The sequence below is a fragment of the Protopterus annectens genome, chromosome 3.part1 (assembly GCF_019279795.1).
Source record: "Protopterus annectens isolate FY-2018-M chromosome 3.part1, PAN1.0, whole genome shotgun sequence".
Classification (NCBI taxonomy): Eukaryota; Metazoa; Chordata; order Ceratodontiformes; family Protopteridae; genus Protopterus; species Protopterus annectens.
The window spans coordinates 656,273,401-656,292,110 of NC_056732.1; positions in this window are offsets into that span (position 1 = coordinate 656,273,401).

The following is an 18,710-nucleotide window of genomic DNA, read 5'->3' on the forward strand; positions in this document are numbered from 1 at the left end:
GCAAGTACAAGACTGGCACCATCATTATCCATGCTGGTGTGTGTCACCTCAGACGTTACTCCCTGGACCACATGACATGATACATGGAGGTACAATCTGATCATGTAGCCCAGGCCAGTATCACCCTGACTTTGTCTAGCATCTTACACCCACCAATTATGATGTCACAGTATACGGACACACATATCACATTTAACAGTTGGCTAACAAGTTTGTTTCATTCGTAGGGGATACAGTGTCTGTCAGCCTATGGTGACATGCTCAACATGCCACGTAGCTTCACTATGGACAGCTCGCACCTGTCACCCTTGGACTTTGGTATACTGGCTAAGGCTCTTGCTACCACCAGAGTGCCATTTTTATGCAGGGCTCAGAAGACAAACCCACCTCCATAGACATTACAGGTTAAATGAAACTAAGGGTAATGCTACTCAACAACCGTTGTGTTAACCTCATATTATGGCCACTCAGGAATCTCCTCAGTATGGTGGAGAGCAATATCTGTGCACTGACAGACACCTGGTTCAGGCTCGCTTATGCACACCAGCACTACCAGGTTATGTTTCATACCATTCTGTCTGACAACAAGACTTGGAACAGACAACACAAACTAGGGGGAGTATCCATATACATCACAGATACACACACCTCCAGGTTAGTAGCACTGCACAAAGCATCACAGACCATACATAGACAACTACCATTGTGCAATACTGCCTTTCAGTTTGTTGCCTGCTACAGAACACACTCCCAAACTCAGGAACCACACTCAGCTTTTGTGTGAACTATGGATAATATGCAGGTCTCCACAGACACCATTATATTGTGTGACGTCATATACACACATATTGACTGGGGATACTACTCAAGCCCCAACAACCTCACCTAACAGTCACTACAATTTGTGGACTCATATGCTTTGGCACAACCAGTCAGCACAGCCACAAGGGGGAATACATATTGGACCTGCTCATCACCAACATGGGGACTCTATGTTCCACACCAGCGATATACCCCTCATTGGTAAGGTCAGAACATACATGTATCTCACAGGACATACATATACCCTCCACACACTCATCCTGGGTAATCTTGGTGAACTTCTCATGAGCCAACATCTCACTTCACCGAAGCAAAGTGGTATCCTTCAGAGATCCTGAGACAGTGGCATATACGGCTCACACTGTTGCATCCTTTACATACACATTCTATGGACACCTAGTGGACTGCATGGATTGTGCTATCCCAAATAACAACAAGACCCACTACTACAATGGCAGGGGACCTGTCTTGTAGACCCCAGCCATTAATAAGCTGTACAACATCAAGAGGACGCTACTACATGATAGAGCACAATCCCAGACAGGGAAGGCATCTGTGATCTGTACTAGCAGACATCTACAATCACTCATGGACTTTTCTAAGGGCTGCTTCTACCAGACAATTGCACCTGACACGTAGGACCATCACACGGCCTTCTTCAGTTATGTCAGGAACCTGGGTGGACACTCACTTATATGCTGTGAGTTACTGCATACTGACTAAACCTACCCTGAACCCACTGGCATTGCCTACATCCTGGCAAACAGGTTCAGTGCAGATGTCTCCCACCCATCCCCCTAAGGAGCAACTATCCATCCCAACAGAGTATAACCTCCCTGACATCACACAGTAACAGGTGAGTGCTGCCCTCCAAACAGCGTACATCACAGTATCAATGTGACCAGATGGTGTCCCAGCCTGCATCATACATGAGCATCATGACAAACCCAGCCCTCACATTACATCACTGTTCAATAGTGGAGTTACCACAGGATATGTACCCAAGGAATGGCGTACTGCGACAGTGGTCCTGCTCCACAGAGTTGGTGCCACAACGGACCACAGACAATATTGCCCTATAAGCCTATGTGGCCTGTTCTGCAAAGCTATGGAGCATATTGTCATAGGACTCCTACATATGGACATTGGGAACCTACAGACACTGTGTCCTACTCATTTCAGCTTTGTTGTGGGCAGATCTTGCCTCTTGAACCTGTAGCTATTCTTTAAATGGCTAACAGGTCCATTGACATAGGGACGGCTATCCACACAGCCTACCTGAAACTTGCAAAACCATTCAACACAATATCCCACTGAGCCATTAAGCATAGGCTCACCAGTGTCAATTTGGACCCATATCTCACACAATGGATTGATACCTAGATCAGGGATAGCACCCACATGGTCAGGATTGCAGGTGCCATGTCTGACTATACACCAGTTACACATGGCATCACACACAGCTTTGTCCTGGGATCTCTCTTGTTCAGTATATATTTGTCTTACGTACAGGCTATCACAGGGGGAATATGGCTGAACATGTTTGCACTTGACTGAAAACTGGGTGCCATTATCAACTCTCCAGCTGCCACATGCATACTCAATCAGGGTCTCACAGAGACGGTTGACTGGTGCCTGAGCCATGGCCTACAGCTAAATGCCATTATTTGCATAGTCATCCCCTTTGGGAGTTACAACATGCCCACACATTACCACATAGGTAGTACACCATTACATACGGTAGGAGTTGTTAGGGGTTTGGGGACATCACTTGTTCATACTGTCGCCTTTAACATTCACATTGCCAAAGTGGTTGGACACACTAGCTATGTGTGCCACCTTATCCCATTTGGTTTCACATCTAGATCGAGTGAGGTCATTGTGCCCCTATACTCATCACATCCATGCTTGGTTACAATGCCACATTTGGGGTGTACCTTACCTGACACCTGCAGCAACTGTACTGGCCACGGACGGTCCTCACCAAGCAGATCTAGGGACTCACACAGATGCCCTGCATAGTTCAGATGCAGTAACTCCAGCTCTACTCAGTCACTTACCACCTACTCAGATATGATGTGTGCCTGTTGTTTACAGCTATACCCAAACCAGTATTACTGGACATGCTCCACCTCAGGATATCCAACTCCCTTGGAGCTACACACTGCAGAGATATATACCGCAGCACAGATGTTAATAGGACATTGTGGAGGGACATATTCTTATCCCAGAGGCTCCACTCACTACAGAATGTAATCCCAGTTTCACATAGGCATAGCCACCCTCTGACCACCTACTGGAGACATCTTGATGACTGTATGGGTGATTGTATATTTATCACTGGGATATCCTCTGTGTCTCTGCTAGACAGAGGCACACTAGCATAAACGTACATGTGCTATCTTGTGTAACCTACTATTCACACGCACAGTGTAGTAATGTGACAGGGTTTCAAATGCCATACACACTCTGGCTAGGTTTGTACATGCCCTAGGGCAGATAGCCTAATATCGACCTCTGAACCTATGCTTATGTTCATGATGCACGATGTTTATTGCTGATACTGTTTGCGGGTCTTTATCATCTTTGCTTTACCAGTTTCCATGAAGAACTTCAGTATCTGCAGAACATATTTGATTATGTCAGGGTTCCACTATATTATTGATGTGTCTGTTGTCATATAACTGTGTGCACAGGGCGGATTTCTGTATAGTGACAGGTTCCTGGGTTAACACATGCAACTGCCAGATATGCATGGCCCACTGCTGTACTCAGACATAGCCTGTGTGAGCATGCCCAGTTCTGACATTACATGTTTTGTTGCCTGACATTTGTCTCATTTATTCAAGTGTGTGAGCATGCCCAGTGTGAACCTTCAGTATGTTGCTATCTGAGGTCCACTACATTTGCTGATGTGTGCGAACATGACCAATATTAACATTTATACTGTGTGTGTTGGAAGTCAGGTTCTGTTCTCATTGCAGGACTCACCTTTGTGTCATAACTCAACAAGGATTATGCTGTGCCTGCAGTGTTTCCATGGAATACTTTTCATAGACTTATCAACATTCCATCATACAGGCGGACCACTGCAATGCTGTCATGGTTTAGTGGTTCAGTACTTTGGCTATAGTGCACAGTATCCTGGATTCGAGGCCCATCACTGCTTTATATTTTCATACTGAGCAGACCAGACTGCTTAAGGGTCTGTTAAGCAAATATGAGCATGTTGGCTTTTGTTCAGCTATGCCCTGCTTAGACCAGGCTTGTCCAACATTGATCAATATTCACCAACATTGCTGGACATTGCCCGGTATTACTGAACATTGACCACAGTTGTGCTAGTTGGTGTGTGCGATTTTGTTTGCATATACTACATGGTGGTAATTGCTGTTTAGCAGTGCTTTATATTGCTTAACACATGGCATTCATGCCTTAGGTGGTGCTGCAGGGCTGCCTATGTTGGCTGCACATACTACACTCCTTGCACATGTTTGGAAGCAGGTAGTGTCAACTTAGGCATCCCTTTTACTTTATGTGCGAGTCGGAGAGGGGTATCATTTCCAGAGTTCCTACTGAGCCAGTGTATGTGCTATGCGTTGCCTCTTTGCCAAGGCCAAAGCATACTGGGCACGCCTCCTTCTCCCTACTGGGGCAGGCTCAGGTTGTTCCTCCTCCGAGTCACGCTCTGCCTGTGATGGCCTTGGCAATGGTGGGTGGTTGTTTGGCCCAGGCCTATGCTGGTCCTGCTGCAGCTGTTTTAGCAGGATCATATTATGTAGCATAGCACATACCATGACAATTTGGGTACATGTATTTGGTGAGTACTGCAAGGCTCCACCAGATGTGTCCAGGCACCGGAACCGTGACTTGAGCAGCCCAAATACACGCTCTATTACATTACGTGTTTGTGCGTGTGCCTCATTATGGCATTCCTGTTCAGGCGTATGTGCGTTTCTGATGGGTGTCATCAGACACGGCTCCAGTGCATAGCCAGCATCCTCTACTAGATGAACATGTGGGATGTCCCCACTGGCAAATGTTTGGTACAGCTGCGTCAGATGTCAGATATGGAAATCATGGTAGCTTCCAGGGCAGCCTGCACACACATTCAGTATTATGCCCTGGGCATCACACATGACCTGGCAGTTGATGGAGTGGAAGCCCTTGTGGTTGAAGTAGACCCTACCCCACTCACCAGCTGGTGCTTTGATGCTTATGTGCGTGCAGTCTATAGCACCCACTACCTCAGGGTATTCCGCTATTTGCTGGAAGAGACGCATATTGCTGGCCAATACCTCACAGGAATTGGGGAAATATACATAATCACTGACATGTGCTGACATGGCATCCAGGAACTGGTGTAGTACCCTGGATGCTGATGCCTGTGATATCCCCATTATATCACCAGTTGGTGTCTGGAAGGTACCTGTTGCTAATATTCTTAGGCCAACACATACCTTGGTTTCCACTGGGTGGGTTCCCCTCTGTTGGTTCTGTGTGTGAGGCGTGGCCTGCACAGCTCAACAATTTGCTGCAGAAGGTCTCTGTCCACTCTATAGCGCTCCACTATCTCCAGATCATGTAGCCCCTGGTAGGTTACCCTGGGCCTGTACACTCTTCTCCGTCTCCTCACTGTGGGTTGTCCAGCAGCATTTCCATTGTCACCACCCGCAGCATGTTGCATATGTTGCCTTATAACAGCAATGGCAGCCCCTAACATTTCTTTGTCTCAGTAAAGCTTTTTCAGTTTTCACTTCTATTAGCTTACTGCAATGTCTGTTGTGAGAAACATAATGGACTGTTGTTGGCAGAGTTTTAAGTGCTAAGCTGGGCTGGGTTAGTGTACTGCCTGTGTAATTGCCTGATTCTGATTGTTTTCACCTGCTAGCTCTGCTTGCACTCCCTGGTAGCTTCCTACTATTTGTTGTGCTTCCTTTTTCCTTTCAGTTTCCTCAGGAGGGAGCGCCATGCACACAAGCGCAAACACGCATACAGCAGCTAACACGCACGCACACATGCTTACATGGACTAAAACTTGCTTATTCAGGTTAACACGTGCGCACACCAGTGCAAACATGCTTAAAACACTTTAAACGGCCTTATACATGCTTACTCCGGCTTAAACGCGCACACTCACGCTTACACGCATGCACTCTGTCTTAATCGGGTTTACAGGCGTGCACACGCTTGCATGCATGCTCAGCAAGAAACTTTGGTGTTATCCACAGTATACACCTTCCATTTCTTGGCTTTCCCTAGCCTACCTGTTCACACACCTTTTTCCATGATGTCTAACTGACAACGGACACATGCCACTCTGCTCCAATGAGCTTCACTTCTTTCAAACATACCCCCCTTGTGATGTCACCTATCTTCTACTCTGTTACTCCCCATATCCTACTCCTACACTCTACTGACTGTGCTCATTTGCTATGTAAACTAATGATTCACTATCCTAACACTCATTTACATAGGATTGCCTACTAATGCTTGGTTACATGTTTTAGACTGAGCTTCCCCCCTTAGCAACCTCTACTCGGTGGCCATGTTGTCTTCAGCCTGCCATTCCCTTGCATTGTACATTAACAATTTCAATAAAATCCACATTTGTGGGTTTTAATTTTTAGTATTCTGTGTTTTAGAGTGCAGCCCATTTGCATGGCACTGCGCTATGCTTAAACATCAGAAATCAGCGTAACAAAATGTATTTTTATTTTAATTTTGCATCAGGGAACATTTCCAATGACCGTATATTTGGCCATTGGCATGCTTCCTGCACTGGATGCAACCTTTATTTGGAGCTGTCACGGCTCCGTTTTGTTATTTGCAGAATGGTACTCAGTTGTCAACTGAGTACATTTCTGCAAATAACACTGCTCTTACTCGGACAGGTTTGGGTTTCCTGAATCGCAAATCTACCTCATTTGCATGCCTTTCACCTGCAGTTGAGGTGATTTGCATGTCCCAGCCCTGTCCGTGTAAGAGCCATTTTAGGAGCTGTCTTACATGCCCCTACAGGCTGTTCCTGGATCACTCATTGGATATGATGGCTGCATGGAGTCTTACTCTACTCTTAGACTCCGTGCAAGCCATCGTGAATCCAGCCCAAAGTGTACACACCCCTGTTAAAATGCCAGGTTTTGTGATGGAAAAAAATGAGATCACAATAAATAAATAATTTCAAAACTTTTCCCATCTTTAATGTGACATATGACCTGTACAATTTAATTGAAAAACTAAGAACTCTGTTAGGGGAAAAATATAAAAAAATAAAAGCTGGTTGCATAAGTGTGCAGACCCTTAAACTAATACTTTGTTGAAACACCTTTTGATTTAAATTATAGCATTTAGTCTTCTTGGGTACACACCTGCCATTAATTAAAGATACTCTGATTAACCCCAAATAATGTTCAGCTATCCTAGTAGGATTTTCCTGACATTTACTCAGTTGCCTGCTACAGCAAAAGCCATGGTTCCAGAGAGCTTACAAAGCATCAAAGGGATCTCATTGTTGAAAGGTATCAGTCAGGAGAAGGGAAAAAAATTTCTACAGCATTGGATATACAAAGACAGTCATCAAAATGTGGAGAAAATATGGAACAACAGTGACATTACAAAGAACCGGACGTCCCTCCAAAATTGATGAAAAGACAATATGAAAACTGGTAAGGGAGGCTGCCAAGAGACCTACAGCAACACTGAAGGAGTTGCAGGAATTTCCTGCAAGTACTGGTTGTGTACTGCATGTGACAACAATCTCCTGTATTCTCCACATGTCTGGACTATGGGGTACGGTTGCAAGCCGGAAGCCTTTTCTTACACAGAAAAACATCCAGGCCTGGCTAAAATTTGCAAAACAATACATTGTTTTGTTACATACCACGGAGAACCAGTTGTAGCCTAAAAGATTTCTTGAATAAAATGCAACTTTTTTGAGGTAACATTTTTACTTATGTCCCATATAATTATCTTACGTCTGGAACAGGATTCCAAGTCTGTAACAGGTGCTTTAGATGCTTTACAGTTTTCTTAAGAAGAATAATCTGGGATCATACATTGTTTTCATTATCTTACAAAGTGGATACTCCTTCTCATCAAAAATATATTCAAATGAACCTATATGTATTTCTTGTTGCCATATCTGACAGTAATGAATGGTACTAAGCACCAAGTGGTGGACTTTCATTCCTCAAGGATTCAGAATAATTTTTGACAATGTTAGTACATCAAAGTTCAGTATAATATTATCTAAGTCTGTGGTTGTCTAATGTTAAAGGACCTGAAGATGAGGTTGTGGCTTCTGCCATTAAGTTAGTAGACTTTTTCTTATGGTTCTTTTTTTTCCCAAAGATAAAAGTAGAGATCTTGGTGGATCTGAAAGTTTGGTCTTCAGGATTTCAGGATGTTAGTGATGGGTTTTGCTTCACAGACTTCCAGAAAACTATAGGTAAACGTGGGCACATGCCCTATTAAAATTTCTTACAGAGGACTTTTCAATTTGAAGACACAAGAAGGAATAGGCAGATATGTAGCACAGTTATGCTATTAGCACTGGGGATTCAGCAGCAGCAGCAAACATATCTGAATAAAGTATATTTTCACATTCAAGATAGTAACGATCTTTAAGAGCAATGGAGCAGCCTTTACAAGTGTTGCCATATGTTAAACTACTCCTATGAGTTAATTAGGTATGCCACAATGAAAAATAAAATAAGACATAAGTTACTACTTACAAAAGACAAGGTCCTAAATTCTCCTATTTCTGTAAATATAATGCACATAAATGAAGGGGGGGGGGGGGGTATCATTAACATTTTCAAAAGTGCTTCCTGGTAAGACATTTTAAAAAAAAAAGAAAATGTGAACTAAATTTGTTACAAACTAGCTTTAAATTGCCTTATTTTCTGCCCACTCTCCTTGCAATAATTCTTTATCCACTTCAAAGGCTAGAATCATCGTTGGGATTTACTTAATGCAGTTACAGTAAATACACAGGAAGAAAATTAAGCAGAGTTGCCATGACCAGCTGCAACTAATTAAAAATAACCATTAGCTAAATAAAAATTCAGTGGTTATGTTTGATAGACATTGTAGCTGAAGCCCCTTTTCCAGTTTCAGTAGTCTCTATGACCTTGTGATAAAGATCAAAATTAAGAAGCAAAATTATCTTTGCGGCTTACAGAGTTTCTTCAATTTCAAAACCAGGTCTCCTTACAAGGATGTAAGAGAATTGTTTATAGCTGAGAGAACTCCGTTCTCTGTTAACAACTGTCAGTCTAATTCCCCTATCATTTGTCCTTTCTATGGCTGAATCAGCATTATGCTGCACAAGATCACTATATGCAGAAATTGATTGTGATTAAGAAATTCAGGTACTTATGCATAGCCAGAATTTGCAGGTGATCAATATAGTTGTCTTTAGACAGTTTTCAACAGTACCTGGGCAAACCCAAATTAATTTATTTTTATTTTCACTGCAAGAAATACGCTGGTGCATGCATCTGTTTCAAATATATTTTATGTCCTGGTGTGCTGTTTGTACTTAGGGCATAGATGTGGGTATGCTATTTTGCTACAGGAAAAAATATCTAATATTTTGATAGTAAGTAATATTGCCTTTCCAGTACATTTTAAGGAAAAGACAATGGTTTTGCTCTGTATGGCAAGAGATCAGTCATCTTTACCTGCAGCTACGTAAGTGCCTTCTCAGAAAGTCTGTAGATATTGATTATTCTTTTACAAAGGCTATTGTTTTTTTAGCATAATATGTACTGGAATGCAATATGTTCACCATGAATGGTAAGTTTTTCTAAAAGATGAAAGAGAGAACCATGCAGTTTGCTGTAGCCATTAGATACATGCAAACCTACATGTTATGTACCAAATATTGGGAATTATTCATTAAACAGGTTATTTCTGCTTCCACAACTTTGTATAGGAGTGTGAAGATAGGTAAAGGCTGCCAGCCTAGCTAGATAGAATTTTGTAGATAATTCTGTCATTAGTAAATATTAATGTAAGCCGCAGGCTTGTTCTCTTAAATGTGAAAAGACTATATTGGATGTTGAACTGAAAAAAATGTAACAACAGTGCAGTAAGAAACTGATAAGTCAAGCATTGTGAAATTCTTTGATCTAAAACTCGGAGTCGAGATGTCTAGTGGGAGGTATTCTGCCTATTGTTTTAAGGCCAGAGTTAATGGCTAGAATTTACACGTATAATTTCTTTTATTGCTCTGGCTTCCTGACCAGCTCCAAGATCAAAAGAGCTTTCAATACCTGAGTTTATGTTAGTCTGGGAACCAGAAAGAAATGATATAATCTGAAATGAATCCATTTTGCTGTGTTATCAATTTAAGGACAGAAGGAATGAAGGCATTTAGCCTTTGTCTTGAGTACACCCAACTCACCAGTATCTGTCTGTGTTATGTATGTAAGTAGGATCTTAGACTTCAGTGTCTGTTTTAGAAATAGCTAGGAAATAGGAAGATTAGACAGTTGCTTTCTGTACTGATGTCAGAACTATTCTACTGTATTATTTTATGCATTTTCTTGAGTCTGAACTCTTGAATAGCACTGTGTAGTAAAAAGTATTGTCTTGTGTTTCTATTATTTATTATTAAATATTTTTAAACCTTTCAACTGTGGCTGTTTTGTGTAGAGATAATTTAAGCTCTAGAGTACATGTATATAGTGATACTGTCCAAGTCACTCCAAATAAGCCTCGACTGTTCAGTTGCATTTACCATTTGGATAATAATATTGCACAATAGAACTGGACACCCTTTGATAAGGGCTTTTTTAGTAGCTGATAAATATTAGTAGGTGGTGGCAGTGATTTCTACCTTATAGTCGGGTAAAGGGGGAACAGCTGGAGAACCTGTGCCAGCCTTCCCCAGGAGTGTATGTGTGGTTGTATATAACTATTATCTCAAAGTGTGTGTGTGTGTGTGTGTGTGTGTGTGTGTGTGTGTGTGTGTGTGTGTGTGTGTGTGTGTGTGTGTGTGTGTGTGTGTGTGTGTGTGTGTGTGTGTGTGTGTGTGTGTGTGTGTGTGTGTGCATCAACTACTTGGGCAGGGACACAAAGCACTGGTTGGACATAGAGGGTGCTGGAGGTTTCAGCTGCCCGCTAGGCTGAGATCTCGTCTCTATTGCTGTGCCAGAGGGGAGTCTTCTTGGGGATCCAGAGAGAAAGGGAGAAACCAGCTCCAGACTGACTGTGATCACAAGGGAAATTGCACTTTACTGTGCGAGTATTGGTTATCCTCCCCTATGCGGATGCCCCTCACTGGTGTTAGTGGTGAGGATTGAGGCTATGTGATTGCTGGGCCAGTGCATGGGCATCACAAGGAGCAGTATCAATGATTTCATAACATGAAATGGGAATCTAATGTTGTTGGCTGATTTCTCAACTTTATTAAATAACTTTTTCACTCTTACTTTTGAAAGAAGTTTGCACGTGTCATGCACATTATAATTTATAAGAAGCAAGGTGATCAGTTTCCACATTATTTATTAAGTTATTACTTCATTCCATACTGCATTTTCTATCCTATGATTGTTAAGAACAATCTTTCAATTTGATAAGGTATGAAAGTTTGCAGGAACAGCTGCTGAAAAAGCACATTTGCAAGAGAATTTGGTAATTTACGATATGCAACTTAATTAGGAGATATGACAGTCAATAAATAATGAAAGCTAAGACAAAATTATCAGACAACTGGAACTAATTTTACATGTAATTAGTGATTTTCTTCTCTAATTACTAGATATAAGGTTAACAGCAAAGACCCAAAGATGTAGAATGTATAGCAAATATTACGATATTGCATTATAATTTTTAGTCAGTAATAACAAACTTAAATGGCAGACAGGTAAGAATAATCTGTATATTGAGGATGGCCTAATGGTTGAGGTGTTTGCCTTACAAACACAAGGTGCAGGTTTTGAATCTCACAAGGGATAATTGGCTAGGCTTAAAATGTCTTGCAAGGGCAGTTAGACTAATATTAATCTACGAATCTATATTCAGCTGGTTGTCATACATTCTAGGTGGTGACCAGAAAATTAGTTAATTTAGTTATAATCTATGGTAGGATGTTAACTGGTTCATTCACATGTGTATACAAGGCACATGACCAATTGGGACTTTACAAGCCTCACCATGCTATCCAAATATAACCAATGAGTTATTGTGCTTTAGTGGTTATTTTAAGGGGTGTATGTTAGTAAGGGCATGATGTAACTGTTTCCCCTGTCCATCAAAGACATAGGCATACCTCTCAACTGCACAGATTTTCACAGAATGTTCATATTTTTGCCTCATATTTTTCAACTTTGTCTCATAAAATTGTGGTTTTCTGGCAAATCATTGAGGGCTGAAGTCAGAAAATAATGATAGACAATTGAGTTTTAGAGTTCATACCCTTCAAAAAATACATGCTAATGCAAAGCCTGTTATTCTATCAACTTTCTAACTTTATAAGAGCAGTATTTAAAAGTGTCCCTGTTTTTTGGGCCTTTGCCCCCCCCCCCCCATCATTTATGGATTTGTCCAGATTTCTTGCTCTAAAACCTTGAGATGTATGGACATAAGTATCAGACCAGGGCTGAATTTTTAATTTCCCATGCACTGGTCTAGGTTACAATTGAATAAGGATAGAGAGAAGGTCTCTGCTTCACATGGATGGGAATGTGGATTTGCTGAGATACATAACTGTCCCTCCAACATGTTTTATTGATGGCAAAGCAAACTTAAATCCTTAGATCTAGTAGCTCTAGCAGTGTTGATTTTTTACATATCTCTCAACTGTGGACAAATTTTCATGGAATGCACAGATTTTTGCATCATATTTTTGGTCCATTCCTCATAAAATCGGAGGTTTTCTGACAAATTATTGAGGACTGAAATGACAAACTAATCAAAGACATTTGAGTTTCAGGCTTCATTTCCTTCCGAAAATGCATGTTAATTAAAAATGTGTTATTCTAGAACTTTCTTAGTTTATAAGACTGCCATTTAAAAGTTGTCCTTATTTCTGAGTCTTTGTCTCCCCATTATTTTTGCTCGATAAAGATTTCTCGTGGTAATAGGTTGAGAGGTATGATTTTGTGGATATGAAAAAGGTTAATCAGAGCAAGATTCAAGGATGCCTTGTATACTAGATATAAATCACCTTTCAGCAGTCTGTAGGAAACAGAATATAGAGATAAGACTTTGATCTGCACAGGACATTGTGTTTATGCCTTGTATTCTTTTTGAGAGGAAGCTCTGTAGGTGTTCCAGTTATTACATGTGCCTGGTCAGGTGCATATACAAAGGGGCGTTACTTATAAGTTAAGTGACAAAGAGTGATTTTCTTGAAACTTTAGACACATGTTGGTCAAAAGCTAACTTAATATCTACACGAGTCTGCAAATCCCTGACTATTGTGTCACTTTTAGAATTGTTTTATCAATGAGGTAGTTTCCTTGGGCGGCCAACTTCCCAAAAGGTACTATTATGCATTTCTTGGCATTGCGTTTTAAACCATGGCTTTGCACCAGCCATTTGTCTGTGTTAGACATTGCTATAAGATGTTAGTATCTTGGGGGTGATTTATGAATGCACCAAGCAAGCACTCCTATGCAAACTTGATAATACAGAGGCTCTTGACATTGACCTTGACTTTCAAAAAATAGATGCTAAGGAGGAGAAGACCCAGCACAGAGCCATGAGGGACTCCACTGGTGACTGGGCTTGTTATGGAGATGCTCTCTCCAAATCTAACTTCCTGGGTCGTGTCTGTGATCCATCTGGATATCCAGTGAGTTATATGCCAAATTCTGCTGCCTTGATGATCTTTTCAAAGATCTCTACCAATTTCAGTAGGCATGACCTGCCTCTGAAGCAACCAAACTGGGTTGGATCCAGTTACTATGTCACTGTTAATCATTTTCATGATCATTCTTTCAATGCCTTTGCATATGAGACAAATTGGGATCCATTAATTTTCTGTCCTTGTGCAGAAGAATGACCAATACAATCTTCTATTCTATAGGCACACACCCTATGCATAGGCTATAGTTGAATAGTGACACCAGTGGCCCTGATAAGTCAAATTTCAAGATATTTAGGTGGCATCCTGGGATATTATTGGAGCATGTTGAAGCTGTATTCTTGGCCTTAGAGAACACATCTAAGTCCTGCTCCCTACTGATAGTTGGAAGGATTATAGTAGATGTTATTTTGTGTGGGGGCAGCATGGGGTAAGAGGAGGGTAAAGTTAGAGCTGAATTTGCCATCCAGAAGATTTTCTATCTCTCCTGGTTCCTTGAATGTGGCTCCATTTACCAGCGGTTTGACACCCTGTTGTGTGTTGCCTTTGAGGTTTCCGATATAGCTAAAGAAGGTCTTATGGTTGTCCTTGGCCAGGGATGCTAGCTTCACTTCAAAATCAAAACTTGCTTTGTTGGACTCAATTAGTCCTCTCAGTTGTCTATTCAGTTTGATGAGAGTTTTTGTTGTCTTTTATTTGCTGTTGTTTTACTTGCCTGAAACTTCAGATTTTTATCTAGTACTGAGGAAAGCATAGCATTTGATATTCTCGAGGCTACTTTTTCAGCCTCAGGTAAGTTAATGTTCTTCTTAATTACTTTATCCAGATTTTTTGGATCAGTACAAGTCTAAGATGTGTCCTTTTCACAGCAGTTCCCATAGTATTCACCTATTCTGTTGCTGTGAGTTCCCTTAATATTCACGTCTTTTGTTGCTGTGACTGTTTCCGAATGACACCTATGGTTTCCATTCTCTTTCGATCCATTTCTAATTTACTTCTTAATGCTGCGGTGGCTACTTTTCTGTGATCAAAGCCATAGTTACTGATTATGATACCCAGAATGTCTGTCCTTTCCACAAATGTACTATTGGCATACACTTCTGCCAGCAGTATACTTACTGACCGATCAGCATCTCCTGATTGTACCTTCTAACATTTTGCCCCTGGGGCTGCTGCCTTCATTGCTCCACTAAATCTATGCCTTTGTCTTTGATCTTATTTTACTGGCACTGCATCAGGTTTTATTTTTATGTGATATTTCCCTACAAGCATCATACATCTGTGAACAAATTAGCATCGCCATGCAGGATATCAGTGCTTTCGGTCTGCATAGTAGCCATGATGCTTCTCTTACTCTGTGTATAATTGTAGTCATCCGCAGACATTGGTTTTGCAATAAATATAAAATAACCATAAGAATACAAAAGTAAGTTAAATATTAATTTTTACCATTCCTAGAAACTCAGATGCTGAAAAAACAGCATATATTTTTTGTATGGGAGAACTACTCAAGTACTAACTCCCTTGCCCAACATTTCCTAGAATTTATAAACTCAAACACCCTGGATCAACTGGTCAACACCCCCACCAGAGGTGGCAATATATTGGACCTGGTCATCACCAACATGGGTGACTGGTGTTCCACACAGAAGGTCAAGCCCTCGCTGGTTAGATCTGACCATCAAATAATCACTTTGGATATCCACATACTGTCCCAACCCCCGGTCAAAGAAACCACCATGAAAAACTTTTCAAAAGCAAATTTCACGTTACGTAAGACCGAGGTGGAAAGTTTCAAATTCCCCATGCTAAAGGATAATGCTACCCAAGCTGCAAAATCCTTTACTAATGCACTCTACAGGCACCTAGAAGAATGCATGGATCATGCTATCTCAAGCAAAACAAAGACTCACTCCTCCAAGAAAAGGAAACCAGTCTGGTGGACCCATGCCATAAACAAGCTATACAATAGAAGGAGAAAACTAATACAGAAAAGAGTAAAATCTCAAGAGGGGAAGACATCCCTGATCAGTATCAGCAAGAAACTATGATCCCTCAGAAAATCATCCAAGGCTAGCTTCGAAAAAAAAATTTCCAAGGACTCCAAAGATAACCACAAGGCATTCCTTAGCTATTTCAAGAATCTAAGTGGCATTTCCCAGATCTGCTTGGAGTTAATGCAGAATGGCACAAAATACACTGAACCAACCGATATTGTCAACATCCTCACAGACAGGTTCAGTGCAAACTTCACTCCCCTCTCACCCCCAAAGGGCCCATAACCGTAACAGAAGAATGTAGCGCCCCTGAAATCACAGACACTCAGGTTAAAACAGCCTTCTCCAAAGTCAAAATCACAGCATCAATGGGACTGGATGGTGTCCCAGGCTGCATCCTACATGAGCTCAAAGATGAACTAACCCCTTACCTAAACACACTGTTCAAACTCAGCCTCTCCACAGGCTATGCGCCCATAGAGTGGCACACAGCAATGGTTATTCTGCTCCACAAAGGTGGAGCCACAACAGACCCTGGGAACTATTACCCTATAAGCCTGACTAGCTTGGTCTGCAAAGCTATGGAGCACATCATCATGGGTCTCATTAACAGAGACATTGGGAAAATTCAAACACTGGACCCTATGCAGTTCAGCTTTGTTAAGGGCAGACCATACCTCCTAAACCTGGCAGACTTTCTTGAGATAGTTACCAAGGCTATAGATGAGAAAAAGGTGGTCCAGACAGAGTACCTACACCTCACAAAGGCCTTTGACACCTTTCCCCATTCTAGTATTATAGACAAGCTCACTAGCCTGAACATAAACCCCTACATCATGAGATGGGTTGCCAACTGGCTCACGGACAGAACCCACATGGTAAGAGTTGCAGGAGCTAGGTCTGACTCTAAACTGGTTACAAGTGGCATTGCCCAGGGCTCAGTCCTAGGTCCCCTTCTGTTCGGCATATACTTCACAGAGGTACAGGCAAGCACAGGAGGACTATGGCTGACCAAGTTCACAGACGACTGCAAACTTGGGGCTATAATTTACTCTCCGGCTGACACAGACATCCTCCAAAAGAGTCTCACTGAGACAGATACCTCGTGTCAAAACCATGGCCGCAAACTAAATGCCAAAAAGTGTGTAGTCATCCCCTTTGGAAAAAACAAAGTACCCACAAACTACAACATAGGTGGTAGCCCCCTAAATACAGAAAACAAAATTAGGGATCTGGGGACCCAAGTAGATAGTAATTTCTCCTTTGATAATCACATTGCCAAAGTGGTTAGAAAATCCTTCTATGTGGCCCACCTAATCATAAAAGGGTTTGCATCCAGATCAAAAGAGGTCATTGTGCCCCTCTATGCAACACTCATCAAACCCATCATAGAGTACACGCCCCATTTGGGATGTACATTACAAGACACCTGCAACAGCTGGAAAGACCACAGAAGTACCTCACCAAGAGGATCACCGGCCTCAAACAGATGCCCTATGCAACTCGACTAAAGAAACTCTAGCTGGACTCAGTTGCATACCGCCTACTAAGAGGTGATCTCTGCCTGACATACAAGACCATGTTCAACCCAGAATTAATGGACATGCTCCATCTAAAGAAAATAATATCCCCTCGAGCCACACGCTCTAGGGATCTAAACCTCACCACAACAATAAATAGGACGTGCTGGAGGGATAGATTCCTGTCCCAGAGACTTCCCACGCTCTGGAAAAAGATTCCAATGTACATTAGGCAGAGCTCCTCACTAACATTCTTCAAGAGAAACCATGATGAGTGGATGGGAAACAGGAAGTTTACTCCGGGGATCACTTCAGTGGGTCTGCTGAACAGAGGCACAGGGAACTAATCTAAGGGGGCAGCGAAAGTCAACACATTCCGGCTAGGCTTATAAATGCCTTTGGGCAGATAGCCTATTACCTACCTATGAACCTGTGAACCTATATGCAATTTACTAAATAAAAAGACTGAAGTTTTCTATTTTTGTACTGATATATCAGCAATTTTTTGACCTGATGGTATTATCCAGTGGTCACAATATAACATTGCCTGAGAAATTCAAAACTTTAAAATTATTTCCTGACAAAATATTATACTCTACAGCAATGTCTAATTTAAATTTCATATTATCTCCATTCAGTCTCAGTATTTAATTACAACAATATACATTGTTGTTATGCTAGCAGATGCATTTTCAGACTTCACAGTAATGAAATGATTCTTTTCTATAGAACCAATAAACAATTCCTATTCATATTTCTGTGCAATTGTCTGCATATTATTTTAACTGCACCCTTTTTACATTTTATATTCTTTAGAAAAATGCCCTTTTCTGCCACTGATTGTGCAGACCTGATTAAATGATGAACACTTTCGGACATGCATTTAATGAATACTAATGCAGCCATGAATCGTAAGTCTGCATGCATCTCCATTTTGAGTGCCTTATTTGTTATATTGAATTATCACATGGCTTTGTCTTTCATAACCATTATTTTTGTGAAACATCCTGATTTTGTCTCTCATTTTTTTTATTATTTGAATCATATTTTGTTTTACACTCTTGATTTTTATCCAAGCCACACTCATTGTCCTTGCCTCTATTCTTCAGTTCAGGCATGTATGCATTTCTAGTATCTAATGATTTTTAATAACTGCTACTTTGTCTTCTTCCTCGTCAATGAAAGTAAAAGAGAAAAACACCTTTATAGTTTTTTCCCTAACACCATGTAGGAATGCTGCAAACTGATCCTCTTTATTTATTTTATTTATTTATTTATTTATTTGCAGTTGGTTTACCAGGATAGTCCATTGGGCCAAAGAACCTGTTTTCAATGGAGTCCCGGGGAGAACAGCTCCAAAAACAATTGGTAGGCTTACAATAAGGTATTTAGTTTCAGTTATACAATTACTAATGACTTGAAAATACAGTAGACTAGTGTAGAAATATATACAAATATTACAATCTTGTAAAGCTGCAAACAATTTACAATATAGGAGCTTTTACAACTTAGGGTGGGTTACACTGGAGGTATCTTTCATACATTTAGGTT